Source organism: Urocitellus parryii, unplaced genomic scaffold (assembly GCF_045843805.1).
Source record: "Urocitellus parryii isolate mUroPar1 unplaced genomic scaffold, mUroPar1.hap1 Scaffold_59, whole genome shotgun sequence".
Lineage (NCBI taxonomy): Eukaryota > Metazoa > Chordata > Mammalia > Rodentia > Sciuridae > Urocitellus > Urocitellus parryii.
Genome location: NW_027554094.1, coordinates 2,503,983 through 2,530,111, shown reverse-complemented (window position 1 = coordinate 2,530,111; position 26,129 = coordinate 2,503,983). Strand labels below are relative to the sequence as shown.

General features: G+C 38.1%; 1 pseudogene; it reads left to right on the top strand.

Annotated features, from left to right (window-relative positions):
• LOC144252797 (E3 SUMO-protein ligase ZBED1-like) overlaps window positions 1-20,597 on the top strand; it is a 40,820-nt pseudogene extending 20,223 nt beyond the window's left edge.
• Window positions 20,598-26,129: the final 5,532 nt, after the last annotated feature.

Below are 26,129 nucleotides of genomic sequence, written 5' to 3'. Positions count from 1 at the left end.
ACCCTCTGTGTTTTATCTGTGTAAACTAAAACTGAGAGAGGGAAGAGCTTCCAAAGCCACACTCAGCTGAGACCAGAATGCAAACATGGCACTTCTCAATCCAGAACATTTCTTGTATATCAACAATTTCCCTCAAAGCATAAATAAGATCTGAATCTTCTCTACCACCTAAGTTAGGACTGATGTGAGCTTACATCTGGGAACTCTACATTTATGATGATGAGGAGGAGCCAGCCTTGGTGAGGGTGACAACTAATTGTCACTTATGTGCTTGGTGTTTTATGAAAACTTACTTAATCTTCAAAACAATCCCATAGGGTAGGCAGTACAGTTGAATTTAAATAGGGAAGTTATTCAAGATCCACATGGCTAGAAAGATATGGAACTGGGATTTAAGTTTGGGATAGACAGAGCACAGAAGAAGCGTCCAACATCCTCAACATGCCTGTGCATTTTAGCATTTCACCTTTTGGTCACACAGGACATTCTTAGCCTATGGTGCATTACCTCTCTCCATCTTACTATTTCCCCTTCTGTCCTCCACACCTGTTGTAAGTACAATAGAGCGTGGTATAATGAACCTGGAATGAACAGGAAGATGACTGGAGATGGAGGGAAGCACTGGTGTTCAAGGAGGTAAGTGCTGAGAAGGTTTGTAGGAGTGAGCATGACAGGAGGGACCAAGCACAGAACCAACTCATGGCACACTTCTTTCCCCAATCTCATACCTAGATCTTACAAAATTGAAAACAGGACTTAGATGAAGATCAAAGTAAGCACTGGCTATGTTCCCCAGCCCCCAAATACAGGGGCTCTGGTTTTACTATGTGAGGATGTGATTTAAGGCTTCTTGTTTCAGAAAGACTATAGGAAAGCTCCTCTTTACCATCCTCTCTGCCTCCTCCCACTCCTGTCTTTTGGATTTAAGTACCCATCTTGGGAAAGACACAGCAAGTTCTGAGCTACTTACTACAAGAGAAGGCCCACCAAAGTGGTGACCTTGGACATGGTCTCATCAATAAAATGTGCTATTTCTTCTCCTTGCTTGGTGGGCTGGAGGTGTGGGAGGCTAAATAGGAGAGAGGAGAAAAGAGAAACCAGAAGTAGACCTCTGATCCTATACCCTGATGAGGAATAGAAGTCCTTTCTCCTATACAGAAGCATGAAAGGTGGGATGGTGAGTGTTGACTCTGATATGCTCCATGACTATCCCTACTAACTACCCATAGAGCAGCGAGCTCTATGTTTCTCCAGTGGAGCTGATTTGCCTTCATTCATTCATGCTCTTCTTTATTCCACTCTTGTATAAATGATGGATAAAAGAAACCCAGTCCTATAACTTAGGAATTCAATCATGCCTTTGTGACCATATGGATCAGTTAATTCAATTCTGCTTCAGGCCTCCAATCACCATGAAGAGTCAATACAAAGCATCAACCCATTGAAAAATGGCATTATCTTTGTTTTTGTCGCTTGCTCCAAAAAAGAGCCAGTACCCTTAAATGGAGAGAGAAATGAGGCAGGGAGATGATAGAAATAAGCCTCTCAGGGAAGGCTGAGGATTATGACCACCCCTTGAGGCTAGAGCCCAACCCATAGGAGGTGCTGCTGATCTCCAGGGATGCCACATCTTCCTTCCCTTCAGCATCTCCAGCAGGAAGCTCTTAGCTTATGATCCGCCTCCACAGCCCCCTGGGAAAGCTATATCATGAGCATTTGAGATCATTTCATATTTCATAAATGGGCTTAACTCAGACTCATGAGGTCACCAAGGAGGCCTACTGGATTTAATTATGCTGGAAAGGGAGCAGCCAGAAACATCTCACATGGCTCAGGAGAGACGCAGCTCAGAGAAAATCAAAGGGAGATCTGATGTGATATGAGTTACTCTATTCAGGATGAGGGGCTAAAACCACACAGGAATGCAAGGAGAAAGAAACCCACAGTTACTGATCCAATAGCATCCAAGTATATTCTGGTCCCAACCCATTCCTAGGAAGGCTTTGGGAAGTAAGTTGAGTTCATGCTACACTGATAAGTACATGATAAGCTTTATGGCACAGGCCTACATGCCCAGATCCTTAATTAAAAAAAAAATATCTAATAAAGTTTCAACAGGGGTTAATAGACTTGGTCTCTTTCACTATTAGTTCCAACCAAGTTCTGACTCTACAGTATGAAGCTGGCAGGTTTTGCATAAAGTTGATTCAAGGACAATTTTGATGGGACAGACAAGAATCCATGGGAAAGCACATGAGAAAGTGTTGACAGAATATTAGGTGAGGAAGAATACGTTAAATCTCATATCATATATAATGTAATCATGATTTTAATTTACATGCAGTATTTATATACACATATATGGCATTTATTAAAATCATTGCAAATGCCCACTGTCTCCTGGATGTTATCAGTTTATTCCTTTGAGATTGATTCAACTGGTTGGATCACCAGAGGACTGTTTCTTTCATTATTTACTGACATGTTTCATCAGTAGTCTCAGGTTCTCAAGGATTGGAATTGTACTATAAATTTATATAATCATGTATAATATATTATATATTATGTTCTATATAATAATCATGTTGATGTTGTAGAACAAATGAACTAACAAATCCTCAGAGCAGAAACAAAGTTGGCAAAGTTAATCTTCCCTCAAGTGGTCCCAGTCTTAGGCCCCTACCATTGGATGACTTGAATGTCATGTCCATCATTCAAATTCCCATGCTACTTGCAACATTTCCTGGACAGGATTTAGCTGCTGTGATTCTTTTCCTTTTTACTAAGATGCTCTTATAGCTTTTTTGTTACCATAATAGTATTGTGTAGTTTAGAAGCACCTGTTAGCTGGCAGTCATTCTTGAATATAAGTCCAAGAAAACAAGATGACAAACTCAGGTTTTATTTCTTCCCAAATAACCCAGTGAAAAATCAGAAAATATCAAGCATATTACACATAACATGTATATTAAATAATATTATTAAATTAATGTCACCAGAAATAATATAATATTAATAGCTTTTGGATCTAAGTGGTGACTCACAGATATACATTATACTATTCTTTCCAGTTTTTAAGATTAAACATATCCAAGTTTGGAACATTAAATTGAAGGCAAAAAAATACACAGACACGACCCCCACACATATAAGCACACATGCGCATACTCAGGCACACGGGTCAGTTAGGCTACTAACAATTGCATTGTGTTTGCTTATTAATTCATTTAAAATTCATGGGTTTGCACATATTTATTGAGGGGCAACTGAGTTTAGTGAGAGCAGCATGTATTTTGAAGTCAGTCAAATAGAAGGCAAAGATGAGCTTGTCCTGTGGGGCAGCTACTTGAACTCTTGGAGTTCAACATCATCCTTTCATCATTAGAGATGCTGATCATTGTATCAATATCTGTGAATTATTATTATTATTATTATTATTATTATTATTACTAAAATGTGGCAGTCATATTTTAGATCCATATTTTAAAATACTTTCATATTTTGTTTCTCAAGATCTCTTAAGTGAATAAATACCATGCATTTAAGATGGCATTTGGCCATGTAGAAAATTTGTTCTCAAACACTTTAGTAAAAACACACTATTATGAATATACATAGTTATGCATGGTTATGTATATGTGCTATAAATATTTCATACTGCATACACATTATACATGCATATGTGCATATGTTAGAGAGAAATTATGTGTTTGCATATGCAGGGAGAGAGAAAGAAAGGGTTTATAAATGATCAAGCAAATTGAGTAAGATGTTAGCTGTAGATGGTGTTCAGTAGAATCTCCATTTATATGTGCTTTATGCTATTTTTCAATTCATTTGTATAAGATTAAAATTATTTCCAAATAAAACATTTTTAAAAAAAGATGCTTGGTGGCTAGGAGGAAAAGGAAAGCATTTATGTCTATAATAGTCATCTTTTCCTCAAGGTTCTTGAATGAAATATGTACAAATAGAGCTTTGTCTGAGATTCAGGTGCTTCATTTTCAGAGACTAAACCCCCAGTCCTGTATGACTCCCTTAGGGTTGTATGCATAATACAACAAAGCCTTTGATTTAGGCTAGTCACGAGCCTGTGGCTTACAATAAACTTTTTTTTTCTCTCTACAAAATGAAACTTAATGCAGTAAAGAGTCATGGTTAGGCTGGTGGATTCTGAAGATGGATTGCTTAGGTTTGAATTCTGTCACTTAAAGGAATAATGTTGCAGATAGGGATATAGCTAGGTAGACTATTTACCTAGCATACATAAGGCCCTTGCTTCAACCACTAAAACTGTGGGGGAAGATAAAGAATAAAAGTTATTATAAACATTGAGTTTGGGAACTTTTGCAATGGTAGGGATTGAACCTAGAACATCCCCAACCCTAAGCTACATCCCCAACCTAAGAAGAAGTTCTTTTAGAGTATGAGCCAGATGAAGTCATCAAGGGGAAGGAAGGAAGGAAGGAAGGAAGGAAGGAAGGAAGGAAGGAAGGAAGGAAGGAAGGAAGGAAGGAAGGAAGAAAAAGATTGGAAGGAAGGAAGGAGGAAATAAATAGAAAGGAAGGAGAAAAGAGGAAGTAAGTAAGGAAGAAAGAGGTAGAAAGAAAGAAAGGAACAAAGGAAGAACAGAAGGAAAGACGGAAGGAAAGTAGAAAGGTAGATCAAATGGGACAACAGATGCTGTGTGTTAGACAGTACCATGCTTATCCTCTTGCTTACCCCAATTCTAGAAACCATAACCATGTAGCTGTTTTCTACCCCCTTGGAGAATAAGAAAATGCGTAAATACAGACCCGCCCTTGGTGAAGTCTGATATCTAACTTGGGTGAGTGAGCAATAACAACAAAATTAATTGGTTTATGCTAAAGACCTTAGTATTGATTCCAGAAAATGTTTTCTGAGAATAAGTCAAGAGCCTCACAGGTGACAGTAATTTCTCCTATCACATTATGGCAAGTCAGAAGCATAGGTAATTTCTTTGTCTTCCCATCACCATAAAATGCAGGATTTTTTTTCAAAGTTAATTGTCATTTGGTTAACTTCAATGGGACAGAGTGAGAACTCAGTAACTAATAGTGACAAATGTTTAATGAAATGCAAATGTATTATGAATTCATAAAAATGCCATTTATGATGGAACCTTTGCTTTTTCACTTTTTAATTAAAGATTATAGGGTCCCTAAGTAAATATCTCCACCCAGAGAATAAGAAAAGAGTGAAAAGACATCAATAGATAAACTCTATTCAGGTTACATCAGATACACATTTTAACCTCTCTGAATCAATGGTTATGAACCTATTTTTCAATAGCAGTGGATACTTCTATTGATAGTAAGTGCACTGCTATAGCTACAAACACAGATGAAAGAAGTTTCCTGGTTGTGTTGGGCAGGGCCTCAAATTCTCAGAGCTCCTAAGTCAACTCCAGGTACTCAAGGCTCTGCACAGTCCAGATTAATATCTTGTTATTAGCTGAAAGATTCACAATCCTTTCACCATCCAGGATTCTGTGTTATTATTTTTCTCCCAAAGCTTCTAAAACTTCCTATTATGTCATCAAAGGTGAATTACCTATACCAGATGCTTTACATATTATCTGCTTTAATCTTCCCAAATACCTTATTAGGTAAGTTCTATTTTACCTACCTAGTATAGGGAAAAATATCTATTTTATCTAAGTTCACCCAGAAATTGTGGAACTGAGTACTGAACCCAGTTCTGGTTCCAGACACTTAAGCTACTCAGTTAAGCTACTCAGTTAACTCGCAATAATTATGTATTCATTAAAAATTTTTTTTTGTGGGGCCAGGATTGTGTCTCAGTGGTATGGCACTTGCCTAGCATGTGTGAGGCACTAGGTTTAATCCCCGAAACCACATAAAAATAAAATAAAGGGCGGCGAGGTTGGCACACATGGAAGGCCGTCCCACGTGCTGTATGGTTGGTACAGATGGAAGGTGGCACAGTATTCAGAGGCTTTGCTTGTGGGTCACCAGTCAGAGCTCTGAACACAGCACAAGGTAACCCCAGCACCCCCCACCTCACCAAACACCCTAAGCAGGAAACAGATGGAATCCATCTTGGAAAACCTTACTCACCATCTATCAGTTGGTGTGGCTACCAGTGCAGTTCTGTGGCTGACCAGAGAGATTTTGGAACTATACAAGAGCAATATAAATATATAGGGGAAAAACATTAAAACAACAGTCACACAGAGCTGGAAAGAAACATGAGCAGTATAAAAAGACAAGGAAAGAAAGGAACATAAATGATGTAGAGCAGTTCAACATTAGATGAGGTAATATCTGCAGCAAAAGGAATGTCAGATAAAAATTTCAGGATATACATGGTTCAGATGATCTAAAGTCTCAAGAAAGACTTTAGACAGCAAATGAAGACAATGAAAGATCACTTTGACAATGGATTTATATAAACAAATCCAGGAAGCAAAAGATCAACTCTACAGGGAGTTAGAGGTTATACAAGAACAAAACAAAACAAACAAAAAAACCCAAAAAAAACCCCAAAAAACAAAACACAGAAATCCTGGAAATGAAGGAAAAAATAAACCAAATTAAAAACTCAAATGAGAGTATCACCAGCAGAGTAGAACATTTAGACGATAGAACATTAGACAACAAAGTATATCATCACAAAGAGTGTAGACAGCACAGCAAGATTGATAAGAAACCATGAGCAGAATATCCAAGAAATGTGGGATAGCATAAAGAGACCAAATTTAAGAGTTAATGGGATACAGCAAGATATAGAGGTCCAAACCAAAGGATTGAGCAATCTGTTCACTGAAATAATATTAGAAAACTTCCCAGACATAAAGAATGAAACAGAAATCCAAATCCTAGAAGCCTACAGAATGCCAAATGTGCAAAATCACAAGAGATCCACACCAAGACACATTGTAATGGAGATGCCCAATATACAGAACAAGAGAGAATTTTAAAAGTCACAAGGAAAGGAAGCAGATTAGATTTAGAGGTAAACCAACTAGGTCAATGGATGATCTTTCAACACAGACTCTGAAACCTAGAAGATCCTGGAACAACATATTTCAAATGCTGAAAAATAATGGGTTCCAACCAAGAATCTTGTATCCAGCAAAATTAAGCTTCAGGTTTGAAGACGAAATAAAAAACTTCCATGATAAACAAAAGTTAAAAGAATTTACAGGTAGAACACCAGCACTTCAAAACATCCTTGGCAAAATATTTCATGAAGAGGAAATGAAAAATAACAATGAGAACCAACAGTAGGAAGTAGTACAGTAAAGGAAAAACTAATCAAAGAGGAAAAACATATCATGTTAAATAACAAAAATAAACAAATATGGCTAGAAATATAAACCGTATCTCAATAGTAACCCTAAATGTTATTGGCTTAAACTCACAAATCAAAAGACATAGGTTTGTAGACTGGATTAAAAAAATCTAACAATATGCTGCCTACTGGAGACTCATTTGATTGTAAAAGATATACACAGACTGAAGGTGAAAGGTTGGGAAAAATTATACCACTCACATGGACCTCAGAAGCAAGCAAGGGTGTCATATCAAATAAAATAGACTTCAAGCCAAAGTTAATCAAAATGAATAAAGATAGATACTACATACTGCTCTAGGGAATCATACACCAACAAGACATAACAATCATTAATATATATATGCCCCAAACAATGGTGCAGCTATGTTCATCAAAGAAAATTTTCTCAAGTTCAAGAGTCAAATAAAACACAACACAATAATCCAATATAAGCGTCTCACCACTGAACAGATCTTCCAAACAAAAGTTGAATAAAGAAACTATAGAACTCAATAAGACAATTAATAATTTATACTTAATTGACATATATAGAATATATCAACCAACATCAAGAAGATACACTTTATTCTAAGAAGTACATGGATCCTTCTCAAAAATATACCATATATTATGTCACAGGGCAACTCTTAGCAAATACAAAGAAGCAGAGATACTATCATGCATTTTATCTGATCATAATGGATTGAAATTTGAAGTCAACAATAAAATAAGAAAGAAAAATTCTTACATCACATAGGGAATGAACAATATGCTTCTGAATAAACAATGGGTTACATAAGACATCAAGAAGAAAATTTTAAAAATTCTTAGAGGTAAATGAAAACTCAGACACAACATATTGATATCTCTGGGACACTATGAAAGCAATACTAAGAGGAAAATTTATTGCATAGAATTCATTTCTTAAAAGAAGAAAAAGCCAACAAATAAATGATCTCACACTACATCTCAAAGCCCTATTAAAAGAAGAACAAATCAGCAGCAAATGCAGTAGAAGGCAATAAATAATTAAAATCAGAGCTGAAATCAATAAAATTGAAACAAAAGAAAAAATTGAAAAAATTGACAAAACTAAAAGTTGGTTCTTTGAAAAAATAAATAAGATTGACAGACCCTTAGCCATGCTAATGAAGAGAAGAAGAGAGAGAACTCAAATTACTAACATACTGGATGAAAAAGGCAATATCACAACAGATACTACAGAAATACAGAAGACGATTAGAAATTATTTTGAAAACCTATATTCCAATAAAATAGAAGATAGTGAAGATATCGATAAATTTCTTAAGTCATATGATTTGCCCAGACTGAGTCAGGAGGATACACACAATTTAAACAGACCAATATCAAGCGAGGAAATAGAAGAAGCCATCAAAAGATTACCAACCAAGAAAAGCCCAGGACCAGATGGATATACAGCCAAGTTTTACAAGATCTTTCAAGAAGAACTAATTCCAATACTCTTCAATATATTTCAGGAAATAGAAAAAGAGGGAGTACTTCCAAATTCATTCTACGAGGCCAATATCACCCTGATTCCAAAACCAGACAAAGACACCTCAAAGAAAGAAAAATTCAGACCAATATCTCTAATGAATATAGATGCAAAAAATCATCAATAAAAATCTGGCAAATCAGATACAAAAACATATCAAAAAGATTGTGCAACATGATCAAGTGGGATTCATCCCCAGGATACAAGGTTTGTTCAACATAAGGAAATCAATAAACATAATACATCACATCAATAAACTTAAAGATGAGAACCACATGATCATCTTGATAGATGTAGAAAAAGCATTAGACAAACACAGCAACAGCATCCCTTTATGTTCAAAATACAAGAAAATGTAGGGATAACAGTAACTTACCTCAACATTGTAAAAGCTATCTATACTAAGCCTCAGGCCAGAATCATTCTAAACAGAGAAAAAATGAAGTCATTCCCTCTATAATCTGGAACAAGACAGGGTTGCCCTCTCTCACCACTTCTATTTAGCATAGTTCTTGAAACATTGGCCAGTGTAATTAGACAGATGAAAGAAATTAGCACTATTTGCTGATGATATGATTCTATACCTAGAAGACCCAAAAAAACTCTACCAAGAAACTTGTAGAATTAGTAAATGAATTCAGCAATGTGGCAGGACATAATATCAACACCCATAAATCAAAAGCATTTCTGTGTATCAGTAACAAATCCTCTGAAAAAGAAATGAGGAAAACTATTCCATTCACAATGTCCTCAAAAAAAATAAAATAAAATACTTGGGAATCAACCTAACAAAAGAGGTGAAAGACTTTTACAATGAAAACTATAGAACCATAAAGAGAGAAACAGAAGAAGACCCTAGAAGATGGAAATATCTACCTTGCTCATGGATAGGCAGAATTAATATTATTAAAATGACCATACTACCAAAAGCACTATACAGGTTCAATGCAATTTCAATCAAAATCCCAATAGCATTCTGCATAGAAATAGAAAAAGCAATCCTGAAATTTATCTGGAAAAATAAGAGACCCAGAATAGCTAAAGCAATTCTAAGCAGGAGGAGTGAAACAGTTGGTATCATTATACCAGACCTTAAACTATACTACAGAGCAATAGTAACAAAAACAGCATAGTACTGGCACCAAAACAGGCTGGTGGACCAATGCTACAGGATAGAGGACACAGAGACTAACCCACAAAACTACAACTACCTTATATTAGACAAAGGTGCTAAAAGCATTCACTGAAGAAAGGATAGCATTTTCAATAAATGGTGCTGGGAATACTGGAAATCCATATGCAACAAAATGAAATTAAATCCATATCTCTGACCATGCACAAAAGTTAACTCAAAATGGATCAAGGATCTATGGATTAAATCAGAGACTCTGTATCTAGTAGAAGAAAAAGTAGGCCCTAATTTCCAACACGTGGGGCTAGGCCTCAACTTCCTTTATAAGATGCCTATAGCACAAGAATTAAAACCAATAATTAACAAATGGGATGGATTCAAACTAAAAAGTTTTTTTTTTTTCTCAGCAAAAGAAATAATATGTGAGGTGAATAGGGAGCCTACATCCTGCAAACAAATTTTTACCCCTAACACATCAGATAGAGCTCTAATCTCTAGGGTACATAAAGAGCTGAACAAGATAAGTACCAAAAAATAATCCAATAAATGAATGGGCCAAGGACCTGAACAGACACTTCTCAGAAGAGGATATACAATCAATCAACAAATATATGAAAAAAAATGCTCATCATCTCTAGCAATCATAAAATGCAAATTAAAACTTCTCTAAGATACCATTTCACTCCAGTAAGAGTGGCAGCCATTATGAAGACAGACAAGAAGCGCTGGAGAGATGCAGGGGAAAAGGTACACTCATACACTGCTGGTGGGACTGCAAATTGGTGTAGCCAATTTGGAAAGCAGTATGGAGATTCCTTGGAAAACTGGGAATGGAACCACCATTTGACCCAACTATTCCTCTTCTCAGACTAAAACCTAAAAATAGCATATTACAGGAACACAGCCACATCAATGTTTATAGCAGCACAATTCAAAATTGATTAACTCTGGAGAAACCTAGATGTCCTTCAGTGGATGAATGTATTAAAAAATATGGCATTTATTCACAATGGAAGATTACTCAGAAATAAAAAAGAATAAATTAATGGAATTTGCAGGGAAATGGATGGCATTAGAGAAGATTATGCTAAGTGAAGTTAGCCAATCCACAAAAATTGAATGCCAAATGTCTTCTCTGATATAAGGGGAGTGACTCAAAATGGGTTGGAAGGGAGAGCAAGAGAGAAAGATTAACTTTAGATAGGGAATAGGGGTGGGAGGGAAAAGAAGGGAGAAGGGGAATAGCATGGATGATGAAAGGAGATCCCCATCATTATACATAATACATGTATGAAGATGTGAATTTGGTGTCAACATGACTTATATATAATATATAATTAAATGATAAATTATTATATAATTATGTATTAAGAATTGTAATGCAAGGCTGAGGATATGGCTCAAGCAGTAACATGCTCGCCTGGCATGTGCGGGGAACTGGGTTCGATGCTCAGCACCACATAAAATAAAATAAAGATGTTGTGTCCACCAAAAACTGAAAAATAAATATTAAAAGAATTCCCTCCCTCTCTCTCTCTCTCTCTCTCTCTCTCTCTCTCTCTCTCTCTCTCTCTCTTAAAAAAAGAATCATTATCATTATGCAAATAAATAAATAAATATATTTTTAAAAATAAAAATTTATATATAATATATATTAATAAAAAGAGATTTCAGCACCTAGCCAACCCACAAAATTTCTTCCCCAGCTTAAATGAAGTACAAAAGAAATCCCTATCTCTAGCTCTCTAGCTGGATTAATTTGCTCCTGTTAATTCTTTAGATTTTATTTCTCTTTCAACATACAATCTCTGTTTCATTTTGTGAAGTCCAGTGTGTTCCCTGTCTAAATTTTTCCATTCACTTGACAGTAAAAAGAACTGGTTTCTTCAAGGATTAAGTCAGGAAGCAGTTTTTAACTACAACAAATTGAAACATTTGCACAAGGAAGTGTTGCTTTTATAAGGGATGGGAAACTTCAAATGTGATTACAATCAACCTTTGGCTTCCTAATCTGTTCAACAATAGGCCATAGCATTAAGGGCAATTTCAATGCGCAGCATGTGGGTCCCATTTTTTCATTCTTAGACATAGTTCTTTACTGTTCAGCACAGTTTATGCATTTTAATCAGGCTTTTTCAGTCTCCCTTAATAAATCACTACAAAGGGAATGTATCAAAACAAGAACTATTATGCAGTACCCTTACACGTTATTTGCCGCACTAGAGTTTCACTAAGTACTGGAATTCAAAAAATAATAATAATAAAACAAAATAAAGTTATTATATCCATGTAGAGGTAAAATATGTTTTAAATTTTTTTATAGTTATAGATGGACATAATGCATTTATTTTACTTTTTTATCTTTATGTTGTGCTGAGTATTGATCTCAGACCCTCACATGGGCTAGGCAAGCATTCTACCACTGAGCTACAACCCCAGCCCCATGTTATAAGTTCATTTTTAATTCTCATAACACTTATGATCTTAATCATCCTCATTGTGCCCAGTTGGGTGTCCACCTTTCTTATCCTTCCAGATCTCTTATTGGCAGGTCATAGTCACACAAAAGGAATATGAAACCCAGACTTTGGGGATTATTCATGCTGGTTATACTCCTGTCTAAAACTCTGAAGAGTTCCCTTCATATCCCAGTGTGGATCTGTGGTTCTACAACCTCCAGTTGAACTCACAGGCTGTTATAAAACTATTTACTAGAAAGTCATTCTCTTTCCTATAAGAAATATTAAATTATGATTAACTATAGAAGGGGCCACATTGCCAAGTGGTAATTAAATGTTAGGCTCAGTACACCATAAGATCAATAAATCTAAAAGTAATTTCTTCAGGTTTACTTCCCCAAAGTTTGTCATTGCTGTTATTGTTGTTTGTTTGTTTGTTTTACTTTCATTTCTGTAGCTCTTAATCACAGAATGATTCACAAAACTCTTCTGAGATGTGGTCTTTGACTAGACAGCTCTTAAATGAAACACAAGGGGTAACCAAGGTGAAAGTCAAGTCCAGTAAGACTAAAAGTGAAAACAATAACATTCATATATATGGTTCCTAGGCTGTTCAAAGCATTGCTCTGTTTCTTAGATGTTAACCTCATTTAGTCCTCACAAGTCTTGAAGTTAGCTATAATTATTCTAGAAATCTTTTAGTCCCAGATTGTTTACCTAACTTATCCAGGGTCAGTAGGCTAGAATGTAATACCTTGATTCCAGCAAGGGTGAGTGGTCTCAAAGATGTTTACCTAATCAGCATATTTATATAGATTCTTTCTTATTTTGTATCTATTATTTCCTTGAGAGAATTTAGGCCATGCTATCATATCAAAGAAGGGCAAGAATCTCAACAATTTAAAATAAAATTTTATTTTTCACTTTTTTTCCCATTGAGGGTTGATTGAGAGCTCTGCTTGAAAATGTGCCCATTCTAGGTACCAGGCAAAATATCAAAATTGCAGGTCATTGTGCCAGAGGGTAAAGACTTGTGCTCTGTGGATACGAAGGGTTATGACTACAAGTAACACCTGCTATTGTCCCAAGAAGGTCACATGATCATCCCTAACTTCAGGTGAGGTGCCCAAGGAAAGAGCAAGAAGTGGAAATACTTTGTAAAGAGTTCCATTGACTCAGTTCTATTTCAAGTATAAACCACTGGTAGAAAAAAGGGAAGATATACAGATTTACAGGCAAGCATCTTTCTGATACAATTAAGTAAAATTTAAGCAGAATTATTCTATGGGATTGCAAGGAAGCAGTTAGTGAGATAAGTTTAAATTCAACAACTGTTAAACTCAAGGCAGATCCTGCTTGCAAATAAAGTGCATTTTGGTCCTGGTCCTTTGACAGTTTTCACTAGCTGCCTGACAAATAACCATGTTTGTGGGTGGTAACTTCATGCTTTCCTTGTGGTTCTGACCTGCCCACTGCACTTCTCTCCCAAATAATCACTAAGTGAATATTCATTGGGTAATTGACTTATTTGTTCACTTATTAATTCATCTACTTGTTTATGAAACATGCTTTGAGTAAGTACTTTGTCATTGACATTAGGCTATGATCTGGAGATACAAAGATAGAGAAAGCATGGATTATAGTCTCAAAGGGTTCACAGTCTACAGGGACAAAGCATACCTAATTTACCCTGCACCTACAACTTTTATGGCAATGGAGGACGGAGGAATGTTGGTAAGTCCTATGGTGATGACCCAAACACTAAGTATTTTCTACTTGTCACAGCTAAAACTACCTTTATGTAGTAGTGGAATCTGTGCCTCCCTCACAATTTGTTATCCAAAGTGTTTCTGAAGTTTTAGCCAATTCTTTCCATACAGAAATTCCTCAACTAGGGATATTTTTCATGTGGATTTTTTTAAGAGAGAGAGAGAGAGAGAGAGAGAGAGAGAGAGAGAGAGAGAGAGAGAGAATTGAGAATTTTTAATATTTATTTATTTATTTTTAGTTTTTGGCAGACACAACATCTTTGTTTGTATGTGGTGCTGAGGATTGAACCCGGGCCGCATGCATGCCAGGCCAGCATGCTACCACTTGAGCCACATCCCCAGGTCTCATATGGATTTTGCATCATTGTGTTTTATATATCATATACTCCAGAGAAGAGGCAATATAGATCTTTAGGCAGAGTAGTTCAGATAAATAAGCAAAAGTAAAAAGGTAGATTAGAAAGAAGTGGTGGATTTGGAAATCCAAATCCTTAGGAAGCCATTGTGACAGGCCTAGGTTGGAGAGACACAGGAGTCAACATTGGGTCTTTATCCTGTAGGGGACCTTGAGTCCCTGGGGCCACTGCTTTCTAGGAGGTATACTCAAACAATGTCATTTTGAGGTTGGAGTCATGAAAGTGAAAGCAGTCTGAGTAGGTGCTGATCTACTTGGTGGTCTACTCTGATCTGTTGAACAAGGGTAGAACCAATGTGCCCATATCCCCAAACACGCATTGTACCAAATAAAGAAGCCAGAAGCAAAAGAAAGGACACAGTTATCCTCTTTTCATATATAATGCTCCATTCCATATAAAAGTACAGGGATTTGATTTTTTTTTTAAATTCACAAAGACAGAAAATGACAAGTACTCAGGACCAGTAAGTTGTGGAGAAATGTTTTTTTTTTTTTTAATCTTATTTTTTTTTTGGTGGGGTTCTTTTTTTTGTCTTTTTGGAACTGGGGGTTGAACTCAGGGCTTTGTGAATGCAAGGCGGACACTTTGCCACTGAGCTACATCCCAGCCCAGTTGTGGAGAAATGAACAATGAGGTTCATGGATATGGATGGGGTTTATGAAAGTGTTCTGAAATTTATTTTGGTGGTTTTAGAGTATATAAAGTCCTGAAGAAATAAGAAGTAGCTAAAAGCCAATAAATAGGAATATTTCTCACTCTAATTTTGAGAATATGGCTGTGACAACTATGTTGAACAATGGAGTTTCTTGCACATTTGATTTAGATGAACTTACTGTCATCATTTTTTACAAAATTCCCTTGTTTCATGGGGACTTGAGGTTATCTTTCTGATGATTAGTAAGAGGAGGGAAAGAGTGATATGTATGGTTGACTACAAGTATAAATAAGAAAAAACTGAGCAATGTCTGTGGCTGTGCTAAAAAAAAGGTGCCACAGACAAAAGAAATACAGCATATACTGGGGTAAGGAGTTCCTTATTCTTAGGATTTTCATAAGACTTGGAGAGAATTTTATTTGATGTCCCAAAAGAATGGAGAATCCTAGAATTGGTGAAAGACCTATCCATATATTTCATAAATATAATTTTTAAGTTTTAATTAACAAATACAAATTGTACATAAGTGTTCTTATCATAAAAGATAACAAGAATGTGGGAGCAATACACATGTCAATTAGCTCAATTTAGTCATTCCATTTACAATGTATATGTATTTCAGAAGATCATTTGTATGCTGTTTTAGTCATCTATTCACTGATGTGACCAAAAGACTTGACAAAAACAATTTTAGAGGAGAAAAGTTTATTTGGGGGCTCATGGTTTCAGGAGTCTCAGTTCATAGGAGACTATCTCCATTCCTTAGCATTTAAGGTAAGGCAGAACATCATGGCAGAAGAGTAGTGGCAGAGGGAAGTATCTCACATGATCAGGAAGCAGAGAGAGACTATATTCATTAGGTACAAAATATATACCCTAAAGGCATGACCCCCAGTACCACTTCCTCTAACCACACTCTACCTGCCTTCAGTTACCACTCTGGTGATCCCATCAAGGGATTAATTTACCAGTTGAGTTAAGGCTCTCATAACCCAATCATTTCTTCTCTGAATGTTCTTGCATTCCCTCACACATGAGCTTTAGTGAGAGAATGAGACACTTAATATCTAAATCATGAAATATGATAAGAACACTTAAATTCTACTCTCTCTGAATTTTCAAATATACAGCACAATAGAATATTCATTAATTTTTTTTTTTACACAGGGAACAGTTTGATTGGTTTCTCCAGGTCTTTTAAAGAAGTGAACCTGTGCTACTATAAACATCAAAATACAATATAAAATTTCCATTATCAATGCATTCAAAATTTTCTTCCAACCATCCCTTGCTTCTTTGTGTAACTAATCCCTGCTAACAAGATTGTTAGGCCTACCCACAGCTTTTTTATATTGTTGTAGGAATTTTAACCAGGAGACTAGAAATTTCTACATTGCAGACAGTTAGATGGAGGGGCCTCTCTTTGCCTTTATTCTGTACATAAACCTTACTACTGTGAAGAGAATATAGACAAGAGATTGACAATAGCAGTAAAAATAGAAAGTAGCAGAGAAAACTCAGACCCAAGATGTCAGTGACAGGAAGCAATAGAGATGGTCAATGACAATGTGAAGAAAGAGAATGCAGAGTTCTCAGGAAACCCTGAAATCTTGATGACAGGAGGCATGGTGCATGTGTGCACACACATATGTGAACACACTGTGAGTGAATACTTGTCAGGGAGAGATGTTAAAATGAAAGGTGAAGAGTCAAAATGGGAACAAAGTTCCAGCTGATTCAGAAAGTTTAATTCCTTACAAAGGTGGATGTCTATATATGCGTAATAAAATTTAAGTTTTCAAGAGTTTTGAGATGCCCATATAATTATATTTCTAAAACACAACACTGTAAGTTGAGTTGGTTTATATAATTGGATGTGTTTTCTATATTTATTGACTTATTCATTGACTTGCTTCTTTATTCCTTATTTATTTGTTTATTCAACTGAAAGTTAAGTACCTAAGAAGTGCTCCACACTGTGTGATTGATAGACAGCAGTCATGGGCCCTACCTCTGTAAAATGTAAAGAAACCAAAAATATGTTTTCCACAATTAATAGAGTACAATCATAGTAAATCCTAAGATGGAAATATAGACAAATATAGAGTATATGTTATAAATAAGTGATTTATTTTGTGTGGTTGAAGTAGGATTCCTTATGAAACTGGTATTTAATGTAGTATCTGAAAGATAAGTAAGAACTAGGTAAGAGAAAAGGTGAGGGTGGGAGAATATTACAGACAAATGGAAACTCAGACTCAAAAGACTAAAATTCTGGATTAGAATATGGCTTTGGCTGGTGGGGTCAGAAAATACAGAAAAGATAAGCAATGTTGATTATAATTTTGGACTCTAGAGATTTGAAGGTATGATATCATGAAGAACTTTCAAAAATGTTTATTTTAAGGTGAGCTAAAAGCTACTAAAGGAATTTAACCAAGTGAATTACATGAAGTGTTGTATTTTAAAACAGCTTCCAACAAGGAGTTAGGAATTCATTGAAGAAAGAATAATAATGTGAAATAGAGAAGATGATACAGAAGTTCAAGTGAGAGGTGATGGGTTTGGATCATGTGATGTCATCAAAGTTAGAAATAGGTGAACTGAGAACAGAGTTATTAGAAGTTATGTTGATAAATTTGATAAATTTTTGTATGTGAGGAGATTACATAAATTTTAAATATCACATCAATATTTGCGTTAGTAGATATTTGCTACTTCAGTCACATTACCCTTTATATCAGTAGTCAGCAAACTTTCTGTAGCAACTAGCTAGTAAACATTTTAGGCTTTAAGGGAAACACAATTCCCCCTCCATCAATTCAGTAAAAATGTAAGAAAAATAATTCTTATCTTATAGGCTCTAAAACCACAGACCATCAGCCAGAGTTGGTCTGTGGCCAAAGTCGGCCCAGCCCTCCTTTCACCTTGAAGTATTTATGATTCAATTAGAGTTTTTTTTGTAATAATCCATCATATTCATATATATATATATATATATATATATATATATATATACAATATTACTTTATAATATGTTTAACTTGAGTGGTTTATGTTGAAAGTAATTAAGATATCTTTCAAGAGATCATTTTATATCACAAAATTTCCCTTTTTATTTAGAAATTGATCAAGATCATCCAACAAAATATTAAAAGTTCTAGGCTTGACATGGTGGTGCATGCCTGTAACCTCACCAGAGCCAACATGTCCCGGAGAATGAGCAGGCCCAGCCACTGAAGCGATGGAGAAAAAGTGGTGGACAGCTCGCAGGTGGACCTGAAGCTGGTGGCGCACCCTTGCGCCAAGAGCAAGATGTGGAAGTATTTCAGCATCAACACCAATGTCAAAGGATGCATCTTGTAGTGGAAGAAGATCTACTGTCACATCTGCTTGTCCCAGATCGCCTATTCCAAGAACACGTCCAACCTGTCTTACAACCTGGAGAAGAATCACCCCGAGGAGTTCTGTGAATTCATCAAGAGCTACACGGAGCAGATGCTGGAGGCTTTTGTCACAGCCTTCTCCAAATTCAGTCCTGAGTCGTCCTCATCATTGCAGCAGCAGCAGCTGCTGCCACCTGCACAGAACGCACTGGCCTGAAACCTGGCCATGGCTTCTAGGGCACAAGGCAGCAGGAGCTGATGGGCACAGTTCCGTCGCTAATCTGCGAGAGGCTGTGCATCGTTTCCATTGTGGATGAGCCCATGTTCTGTGTGCTGCTCAGGACCACAGAGCCTAGTTATGAGCTGCCCAGTAGGAAGTTCTTCTGCAGCAAGGCTCTGCCAGAGCGCTACAGTTCCATGCGGGAGGCTGTGCTCAAGGAACACCTGGACACCGAGTGATGCGGCATCTCCACCGAGCTGTGGCGCAGCAACCACCAGAACCACGCCTATGTGACTCTGGCCATGCACATCCCGGGCCTTGCGTCCTCTAACTGCCTGTAGGTGGCCTCCAGGTGCCTAAAGACCTTCGAGGTGTCCAGGAGAATGCAGCTGAGATCATCACGCACGTGCTCTAGGAGATGTTCATTGAGTGGGGCATCAGCACCAAGGTCTTCAGGACCACCAAGGATTGTGGGAAGGACAACGCCAAGGCTTGCTCCCTGCTGGATATCCCCATGCAGATGCTGTGTCTGGGGGGTGGATCTTCAAAGCGGGCATCCAGCAGGCCTTCCAGCTGCCCAAGCTGGGCTTGCTGCTGGTGTGCTGTCTCAGGCTGGTGGCGAACTTCCAGCAGTCCTTGGTGGCCAAGTACATGCTCCACAAGAAGCAGAAGCAGCATGGTGCAGAGCACAGCATGATGGTCAGCAACCAGGTGGCCTGGTGGGGCAGCAGCCTGGCCATCTGCAGCGGCTCAAGGAGCAGCAGTTCACCATGGCGGGAATCCTGGTGGAGGACAGCAACAATCACCATCTCATGTTGGAGGCCACCAAGTGAGCCACCATTGGCAGTGTGGTGGACCTGCTGCAGACTTTCAAGCAGGTGGCCAAGATGCTGTCCATATCCAAGCATCCAACCATCAGCATGGTGAAGCCGCTGCTGCTGAACATGAAGCTCAACATCAAAGAGATCAACTGCAAGGAGATGAGAATGGCCAAGGAGATCATTTCCAAAGAGCTCTCCAAGACCTCCCAGGAGACGACTGAGATAGACATATTTGTTCCTCAATGTGGCCACCTTCCTGTACCCTTACTACAAGAGATTCCCCTTCCTGTCCGCCTTAGAGAGGCAGCAATTGGAAAACCGAGTGGTGGAGGAATCCAAAGGCCTCCTGGAAACGTCAAGGACAGCAGCTTCCCGCTGCTGCCGCCTACGGAGGACAAGCTCTACGCAGTGTCCAAGGGGCCAGTGGCCAAGAAGCCCAGAAGCGTCATCAACAGCATGCTGGCCGAGACCTTCTGCCAGATAGGTGGCGCCGAGGAACAGGAGGAGTTGCACTAGCAGCTGCTGGAGGAGCTGAGCAACTTCAAGTCGCAGAAGGTCCTCAGCCTCCAGGGGAACCCACTCAAGTGGTGGTCCGACAGCCTGGCGCTCTTCCCGGAGCTACCCAAGGTGCTCCAGAAGTACTGGTGCATGGCCGCCACCTGCATCTTCCCTATGCGCCTCTTCAGCTCCTCAGCCAGCATGATCAGCACCAAGAGGAACGGGCAGGCCTCGGTGCACGTGGACCAGCAGGTCTTTCTGTACAAGAACGCCAGGAAAACCGCCGAGACCAAGCCCGAAGAAGAAGAGTAGGGCCAGTGGGGGCTCAATCAGGAGCACATTTTCCCTCTCGGGTATGCACTCAGCTGCGGCTTCTTTGGGCTCAGGGTCTGGGGCTTCCTATAGGGACGTGTTTGCTGATGCTTTGCTGTAAATAGTGGGTTTTGTCTGGAACCCCAAAGACCAGTTAAAGCTGAAAAGGAAGGATAGAAGGCTGGGGGTTCCCAGGGGCACAGAGTCTTGGGCCTGCCCTGTCCTCTGCCATCTTCCACAAACCAAAGGCCATAACTTCCTTAAAAGACTATCAATGGCTGATATTTAATTTTCCCCAAGAACTGGACATGGTGGTCCATGCCTACAATTCCAGCAGCTTGGGAGGCTGAGGCAGGAGGATCACAAGTTGGAGGCCAGCCTCTGCAACTAGCGAGGCCCTAGGAAACTTAATAAAACCTATTTCTAAAATTGAAATATAAAAATGGCTGGGGATGTGGTTCAGTGGTTAAGTATCCCTGGGCTCAATCCCCAGTACCAAAAATAAATAAATAAAAATAAAAACCAAGGTGGCATGGGGAGAGGCTGGGAGACACAGGCTTTCAGATGAAACGCTTTCCCCTTCCTTTCCCCCTCTTCCTTTCCAAGGACTGACTATAGGTGTCTCCAGAGAGGGTTCTGAAACAATCTGGAAAATTCCAATCAGGTCTGGGTGGAAGACAGATGCCTCCCAAGCAGCACATCACCTGTCCATCAAAGCCCTGGGTTTTTTTCTATTTCAGGTGAAGCAAAGGTCTCCCCTTGGGGAGTCTGGTAAAATTATTTAGCCACCATACTCTGCTTGAAAAGGGATGGGTTTTATCTCGCGGAGGGGGGGTGGAAAGTATGGGAAAATGAGTATCAGTTCCAGACACTTGGAAAAGTAAATGGAAAAGATTAAAAAAAAAAAAAAAAACAGGGGTGTTGCTCTCTGGCTTTAAGGTTGCACCTATCACATTGCAATGTGTCTCCTACAATTCTGCCAAATTTATCTTTGCTTTCTATTTTCTTGTTGGTACACAAAATACAACAAAGTCCTTTTTTTTTTGAACCACATATTGAACCTAGAGTGGTTTGAGCACTGAGCCCCATCTCCAGCCCTATATTGCATTTTATTTAGAGACAGGGTCTCTCTGAGTTGCTTCATGCCTTGCTGTTGTTGAGGCTGGCTTTGAACTCCTGAACCTCTTGCCTCAGCCTCCCAAGATACTGGCATTACAAACATTCCCTAGCAAAAAAAAAAAAATCCACTTTTAAAGTCCCGTCCAATATAGGTAGTTCATGCATATTGCAGTTCTGTGTTTTATTTGTGATGCATGAACGGAAGTGAACTATTTTTATTTTTCTTGGGGAGAATAAAAGGCTCCTATTTTTTTCCCCTCTTTTTTTTAAACCTACTTGAGGCCACACACACACATATATAGATGGATATAGATAGAGAGATAGAGAGATCAATAAACTGTTCTGTGTGTGTGTGTGTGTGTGTGTGTGTGTGTGTGTGTGTATATTTTTTTTTAGGGGGGATTGGTTTACTGGAAGTGTCCTTGGGGAAAATGGAATTCTGTTTTTAAATTGTAGGACTGTTTTTCAGGTTGGAAGAATGATGCTCCCTTCTTTAAGCAGCTGAACGTTGAGCTCTGTGGTTCCCAGGCTTCACAGCTCCTTGTACAGGTTAAGAGAAGCCAGACTGCACAGGATGCAGGGCAGGAAAGGGGCTGGGTTTAGGAATGAAGGGTAAAATCAACATTATCATTAGTCTCTCTAAATTAAAAACCACTCTGCATTCTAGAAGCACAGGGAATGTCAATACTTTACTATTCATTGAGGACTAAAGTGAACTGATGCAAACCAACAAGGAGAGCTGTCATTTGCCTCAAACACATGCTATAAAGACAGACAAGAGGGTCCCATGATACCCTGGTTTCCACAATGCTACCTCAGGTACTGGTCGCCAGCTATTCTGACAAGTGCTACATGATTAAGATCTAAGCTCCTTGTCCATAGAAACAATTATGCAACAGATACACCTTGACCTCTTCCACATGCAAGGCTGCACTGGGACATGGTGCGAAGTACATGCTGGGTTAAAATCCCCACTGTCACAGAGTTGGTAGACCAGGGGCTACTTGGACTTAGAATACTCATTATATGATGCTTTCAGAAGACATTTCATTTAGAAGTCACTGGAACTTTAATATTGGATGAGGTCTTTAGGATTCTGTGTGTTTAAAATTATAGACCTATTAAGGGTACTGTTAATTGGTGCAGCCACTTTAGAAAATAGTACAGCAGTTCTTTAAAACTTTAACTACTAGCAATTCTATTTCTGGTTGTATAGCTGAAAGCCTTCAAAAAATGAATTGAAAGAGATGCACCTATGTTCATGGCCCCAGTATGTTCACAATAGCCCAAAGATGAAAGCAACCCAAGCCCTTGGATGGATAGATGGATGGATGGATCAATAAACTGATCTGTACATGCACCGCATGATCTGTGGACACATACATTGAAATACTACTTGGCCTTACAAAAAACCAAGTCCCACTCTACAACATCGACTGTGGGAGACCATCCTTGCACATGACTGAGATTCTTCCCCAGCTGGGTGTGATGTGCTCAGTCACTTTTAAGGTGGCAGAGCCTTCCCCACCCTTTTGGGTTTGAAAGCTTGTCCATGTGGAGGCGTGTCTCACCACTGCCCAAAAGATTCAATCATTGTACCTGACCTTGCCACACTGCCCCTCTTGACCTTCATTGGATTAGATTTTCCCCAGAATCCTTTGTTCTCCAATAAAAGCCCTCTCCCTAGCAGTCTCTATCTCTCTCTCTCTCTCTCTCTCTCTCTCTCTCTCTCTCTCTCTCACACACACACACACACACACACACACACACACACATCTTCAGTAAAACCTGGCTGCCCCCCTTGGGGAGCTTGAGACTGAGGGTTTGAGGCACCATCCAGGAGCTGGTTTAAAAGTAAAATGGTGTCTGTGTCTTTAATTTAAACTCCCTGAGGATTTTGCTGCATGACCGAACCTTTCAGAATATCTACGCTGGCTGGCCACAGACTAAAATGGATGAATGTTGAAGTCACTGAGTTAAGTAACATAAGACAGTTGCAAAAGGCCAAAGGCTGCATTCAGGCAATTATACCTGGCACCTTGAGTAATCAAGTTCATGAAGCCCAAGTAGGATGGTTGGTTGCTGGGTGCATGGAGGGGGGAAGAATGGGAGAGAGTGTCTAGTGGGTGTGGAGCTTCAGTTTCTTAAGATGAAAGCATCCTGGAGATGGATATTGGTGACAGATACACAATAGTGTAAGTGTACTCAATGCCACTTAAACTGCACACTTAAAATGAGCAAATGATTACTTTTATGTTATGTGGATTTTATCACAACAATAACAGTTAATTGATGAATTGTGCACTTCAAGTGGGTGAATTACATGGTATGTGATGTATTCCCCAACAAAGCTGTACAGTCCCAAAACTGTACACACACACACATACACACACACACACACAGACACACATGCTCACACAAAAATCCCTGCACTTGAAACACTAAAGCTTTCACTAAAGCTGACCAAAAAAAGCTAAAATATCTAAAATATTCATAGAGGAAAAATAAATGTTATTAATCAGAAAAATAACCAAATAAACCATCTGTAATCAGTAACTCACTTTCGACTATCTGGTAAGATTTATTAAACTATTTTATTCATTGGAAAATAAAAGCTGAATAGAAGCATTACACTGGCTATTCTTACTGTTAGAAACTCATACCTGAAAATTACCTTGGGATCACAGCCAGTTTATTCTAGGTGGCCCCTGAATGATAGCCCTTGAGATGTTCAGCTTCCCATGAGGGTGATTCCTTAAAAAGAGAGAAAGAGAGACATGAATGCTTCTATGCTTAATTATTGTGTTTTGAAGAAAAATCTTTAGTAAAAGGGAGGGGAGACAAATTCCAGTATTAGGCATCCAGAAATGAGATAAAGAATCTCTAAACAATACATTTTAAAGGAATTATTGCTATAACTCTCTATCAACTGCTGAAATAATTTCATAAGTTTTAGGCCCCATTTGTCTTACAGATTCTCCTTCATTTTTCCTTCTTTTCTTAATATTCACAGAATAATCTTTGGCATGACCTAGCATCTTCATGCAGTAGTTGCAATCACTCATAACTGTTTTCAATTCAGAAAGGAGTAATTTTTTATACTTCCTTTAAAAAAACAGAGAGGAGAAAACAATATAACTCAAAACTATTCAGTGTTGCTTGAAATTTAAACGTAGTACTTTTTTTAAAAAAGTCTTCTTTTTGACATTTCATACCCATCTCTTTAGTCTGTCAATAACTATTATTAATTTCCAGTTCAAATTCATGTTCACTTACCACACAGTTTTAATGGGACCTTTGCTAACAGCTCATTAAATATTTATGAAGATATTCAGAAAACTCTGCAGTCTCAAAATTTAAGACAACATGCATCTTAAAAAGAATTTGAAAATGATTGTCAATAAGTAAATAATATAGAAAACATACTGAAAATTATATTGATTTCAGTATATAAACAACCAACTCTTGTTAATTAAACTGCATCTGCTTCTGAAAATGTGTAAGCTCTGCTCTGCAACTCCTGCAACCTGCTTCTTGACTTAGAGAACCAGCGCTGAACCTACAAGAGCCAAGTCCTCCTAGCAGTGCTTCTTCTGCCTCAGTCCTACATTAAGAATCTGGGAAATAAAATCCAGGACTACAAAAGACAAAGCAATCAGGTTAGAGGACAGCTTATTCTGGAGCACATAATTTATTTATATGAGTAAAACACAAAGTAGGAGCAGGATGGAAGTGTATTCAGAAAGTAAAAGAACATCCTGCTCTTATCAACAAGTATTTTTACATGTTTCATCAGATCCTAAAGCAGTGAATGACCTTAAGGGAAAATAAAACCATAGTTTTTTTGTTTTTTTCCAAAAAAAAACTAAGGTGAAATTGATAAGATGGTCACCCAAAAATCAGTTCAACCTACAGGTACACGATTTTATCTCAGTGCTAACAAAGAGTGGATATTCTCATTTCTACATGCACTGGTGTATCAGATCTGGGTTTATTAAAGCACAAGTTTGGAAAAACCATGAGGTTCAGGAAATCATATTGCAGAGCAAGAGAAAACTAACAATATCCAGACCCTGGACACTTGGGCACAGCATTCTTTTGAAAGTCCACTCCTGCAGACCTCAGAAGAAAATTTATGAGTAATTAGAACATCTAAATACAGTTCAAGATAACATAGTTACTAAAAAAAGGAAAAAGTAGCACAAGAAACAACAGACACAATGAAGCAATCACTAATTCCCTTTTCTCTGCTCCCTCCCCAGCACCTCTTATTTTTCAACTTTTGGGTAGTGACCATTCTAACTACAGTGAGGTGATGACCCACTGTGGTTTTAGTTTGCATTCTCTGATGATTAGTGACATTGAGCATCTTTTTTCATTCGACATGTACCTATTCGACATGTATAGGTCTTCTTTTGAGAAATGTCCATTTCAATTTTTGCCCCCTTTTTAAAAAATATCAAGTTATGTTTTCTTTCTATTGAGTTCTTTATACATTTTGGGTAA